Genomic DNA, 5,369 nt, shown 5'->3' with positions numbered 1-5,369 from the left:
ACACAGAATTGTTACTCAGGGACAGACACAGAATTGTTTCTGAGGGACACAGAATTTTTACTCAGGGACACAGAATTGTTACTCAGGGACACAGAATTGTTACTGAGGGACACAGAATTGTTACTCAGGGACAGACACAGAATTGTTACTCAGGGACAGACACAGAATTGTTACTCAGGGACAGACACGGAATTGTTACTGAGGGACACAGAATTGTTACTGAGGGACACAGAATTGTTACTGAGGGACACAGAATTGTTACTCAGGGACACAGAATTGTTACTCAGGGACACAGAATTGTTACTCAGGGACAGACACAGAATTGTTACTGAGGGACACAGAATTGTTACTGAGGGACACAGAATTGTTACTCAGGGACAGACACAGAATTGTTTCTGAGGGACACAGAATTTTTACTCAGGGACACAGAATTGTTACTCAGGGACACAGAATTGTTACTGAGGGACACAGAATTGTTACTGAGGGACACAGAATTGTTACTGAGGGACACAGAATTGTTACTCAGGGACAGACACAGAATTGTTACTCAGGGACAGACACAGAATTGTTACTCAGGGACAGACACGGAATTGTTACTGAGGGACACAGAATTGTTACTGAGGGACACAGAATTGTTACTGAGGGACACAGAATTGTTACTCAGGGACACAGAATTGTTACTCAGGGACACAGAATTGTTACTCAGGGACAGACACAGAATTGTTACTGAGGGACACAGAATTGTTACTGAGGGACACAGAATTGTTACTGAGGGACACAGAATTGTTACTGAGGGACACAGAATTGTTACTGAGGGACACAGAATTGTTACTCAGGGACACAGAATTGTTACTCAGGGACACAGAATTGTTACTCAGGGACAGACACAGAATTGTTACTGAGGGACACAGAATTGTTACTGAGGGACACAGAATTGTTACTCAGGGACACAGAATTGTTACTCAGGGACACAGAATTGTTACTCAGGGACAGACACAGAATTGTTACTGAGGGACACAGAATTGTTACTGAGGGACACAGAATTGTTACTCAGGGACAGACACAGAATTGTTTCTGAGGGACACAGAATTTTTACTCAGGGACACAGAATTGTTACTCAGGGACAGACACAGAATTGTTACTGAGGGACACAGAATTGTTACTCAGGGACAGACACAGAATTGTTACTCAGGGACAGACACAGAATTGTTACTCAGGGACAGACACGGAATTGTTACTGAGGGACACAGAATTGTTACTGAGGGACACAGAATTGTTACTGAGGGACACAGAATTGTTACTCAGGGACACAGAATTGTTACTCAGGGACACAGAATTGTTACTCAGGGACAGACACAGAATTGTTACTGAGGGACACAGAATTGTTACTGAGGGACACAGAATTGTTACTCAGGGACAGACACAGAATTGTTTCTGAGGGACACAGAATTTTTACTCAGGGACACAGAATTGTTACTCAGGGACACAGAATTGTTACTGAGGGACACAGAATTGTTACTGAGGGACACAGAATTGTTACTGAGGGACACAGAATTGTTACTCAGGGACAGACACAGAATTGTTACTCAGGGACAGACACAGAATTGTTACTCAGGGACAGACACGGAATTGTTACTGAGGGACACAGAATTGTTACTGAGGGACACAGAATTGTTACTGAGGGACACAGAATTGTTACTCAGGGACACAGAATTGTTACTCAGGGACACAGAATTGTTACTCAGGGACAGACACAGAATTGTTACTGAGGGACACAGAATTGTTACTGAGGGACACAGAATTGTTACTCAGGGACAGACACAGAATTGTTTCTGAGGGACACAGAATTGTTACTCAGGGAAAGACAGAATTGTTACTGAGGGACACAGAATTGTTACTGAGGGACACAGAATTGTTACTGAGGGACAGACACAGAATTGTTACTCAGGGACAGACACAGATTTGTTACTCAGGGACAGACACAGAATTGTTACTGAGGGACACAGAATTGTTACTGAGGGACACAGAATTGTTACTCAGGGACACAGAATTGTTACTCAGGGACAGACACAGAATTGTTACTCAGGGACAGACACAGAATTGTTACTGAGGGACACAGAATTGTTACTGAGGGACACAGAATTGTTACTGAGGGACAGACACAGAATTGTTACTGAGGGACACAGAATTGTTACTGAGGGACACAGAATTGTTACTCAGGGACAGACACAGAATTCTTTCTGAGGGACACAGAATTGTTACTCAGGGACACAGAATTGTTACTGAGGGACACAGAATTGTTACTCAGGGACACAGAATTGTTACTCAGGGAAAGACACAGAATTGTTACTGAGGGACACAGAATTGTTACTGAGGGACACAGAATTGTTTCTCAGGGACACAGAATTGTTACTCAGGGACACACACAGAATTGTTACTGAGGGACACAGAATTGTTACTCAGGGACACAGAATTGTTACTGAGGGACACCGAATTGTTACTCAGGGACACAGAATTGTTACTCAGGGACACAGAATTGTTACTCAGGGACAGACACAGAATTGTTACTCAGGGACGCAGAATTGTTACTGAGGGACACAGAATTGTTACTGAGGGACACAGAATTGTTACTCAAGGACAGACACAGAATTGTTACTCAGGGACAGACACAGAATTGTTACTGAGGGACACAGAATTGTTACTGAGGGACACAGAATTGTTACTGAGGGACAAAGAATTATTACTCAGGGACACACACAGAATTGTTACTGAGGGACACAGAATTGTTACTGAGGGACACAGAATTGTTACTCAGGGACAGACACAGAATTGTTACTCAGGGACAGACACAGAATTGTTACTGAGGGACACAGAATTGTTACTGAGGGACACAGAATTGTTACTCAAGGACAGACACAGAATTGTTACTCAGGGACAGACACAGAATTGTTACTGAGGGACACAGAATTGTTACTGAGGGACACAGAATTGTTACTGAGGGACAAAGAATTATTACTCAGGGACACACACAGAATTGTTACTGAGGGACACAGAATTGTTACTGAGGGACACAGAATTGTTACTCAGGGACAGACACAGAATTGTTACTCAGGGACAGACACAGAATTGTTACTGAGGGACACAGAATTGTTACTGAGGGACACAGAATTATTACTGAGGGACACATAAGTGTTACTGAGGGACACAGAATTGTTACTCAGGGACAGTCACAGAAAAATTTACTGAGGGAAACAGAATTGTTACTGAGGGACACAGAATTGTTACTCAGGGACAGACACAGAATTGTTTCTGAGGGACACAGAATTGTTACTCAGGGACACAGAATTGTTACTGAGGGACACAGAATTGTTACTCAGGGACACAGAATTGTTACTCAGGGACAGACACAGAATTGTTACTGAGGGACACAGAATTGTTACTCAGGGACACAGAATTGTTACTCAGGGACACAGAATTGTTACTCAGGGACAGACACAGAATTGTTACTGAGGGACACAGAATTGTTACTCAGGGACAGACACAGAATTGTTTCTGAGGGACACAGAATTGTTACTCGGGGACACAGAATTGTTACTGAGGGACACAGAATTGTTACTCAGGGACACAGAATTGTTACTCAGGGACAGACACAGAATTGTTACTGAGGGACACAGAATTGTTACTGAGGGACACAGAATTGTTACTCAGGGACACAGAATTGTTACTCAGGGACAGACACAGAATTGTTACTGAGGGACACAGAATTGTTACTGAGGGACACAGAATTGTTACTCAGGGACAGACACAGAATTGTTACTGAGGGACACAGAATTGTTACTGAGGGACACAGAATTGTTACTCAGGGACAGACACAGAATTGTTACTCAGGGGCAGACACAGAATTGTAACTCAGGGACAGACACAGAATTGTTACTGAGGGACACAGAATTGTTACTGAGGGACACAGAATTGTTACTCAGGGACACAGAATTGTTACTCAGGGACACAGAATTGTTACTCAGGGACAGACACAGAATTGTTACTGAGGGACACAGAATTGTTACTGAGGGACACAGAATTGTTACTCAGGGACAGCCACAGAATTGTTTCTGAGGGACACAGAATTGTTACTCAGGGAAAGACACAGAATTGTTACTGAGGGACACAGAATTGTTACTGAGGGACACAGAATTGTTACTCAGGGACAGACACAGAATTGTTACTCAGGGACAGACACAGAATTGTTACTCAGGGACAGACACAGAATTGTTACTGAGGGACACAGAATTGTTACTGAGGGACACAGAATTGTTACTGAGGGACACAGAATTGTTACTCAGGGACAGACACAGAATTGTTACTGAGGGACACAGAATTGTTACTGAGGGACACAGAATTGTTACTCAGGGACACAGAATTGTTACTCAGGGACACAGAATTGTTACTCAGGAACAGACACAGAATTGTTACTGAGGGACACAGAATTGTTACTGAGGGACACAGAATTGTTACTCAGGGACAGACACAGAATTGTTTCTGAGGGACACAGAATTTTTACTCAGGGACACAGAATTGTTACTCAGGGACACAGAATTGTTACTGAGGGACACAGAATTGTTACTCAGGGACAGACACAGAATTGTTACTCAGGGAAAGACACGGAATTGTTACTGAGGGACACAGAATTGTTACTGAGGGACACAGAATTGTTACTGAGGGACACAGAATTGTTACTCAGGGACACAGAATTGTTACTCAGGGACACAGAATTGTTACTCAGGGACAGACACAGAATTGTTACTGAGGGACACAGAATTGTTACTGAGGGACACAGAATTGTTACTCAGGGACAGACACAGAATTGTTTCTGAGGGACACAGAATTGTTACTCAGGGACACAGAATTGTTACTGAGGGACACAGAATTGTTACTCAGGGACACAGAATTGTTACTCAGGGACAGACACAGAATTGTTACTGAGGGACACAGAATTGTTACTCAGGGACACAGAATTGTTACTCAGGGACACAGAATTGTTACTCAGGGACAGACACAGAATTGTTACTGAGGGACACAGAATTGTTACTGAGGGACACAGAATTGTTACTCAGGGACAGACACAGAATTGTTTCTGAGGGACACAGAATTGTTACTCGGGGACACAGAATTGTTACTGAGGGACACAGAATTGTTACTCAGGGACACAGAATTGTTACTCAGGGACAGACACAGAATTGTTACTGAGGGACACAGAATTGTTACTGAGGGACACAGAATTGTTACTGAGGGACACAGAATTGTTACTCAGGGACACAGAATTGTTACTCAGGGACAGACACAGAATTGTTACTGAGGAACACAGAATTGTT

This window comes from Staurois parvus, unplaced genomic scaffold, assembly GCF_062004578.1.
Source record: "Staurois parvus isolate SC_StPar_1 unplaced genomic scaffold, SC_StPar_1.0 ptg000402l, whole genome shotgun sequence".
In the NCBI taxonomy this organism is placed as follows: domain Eukaryota; kingdom Metazoa; phylum Chordata; class Amphibia; order Anura; family Ranidae; genus Staurois; species Staurois parvus.
Note: the sequence above shows the minus strand (reverse complement) of the source record.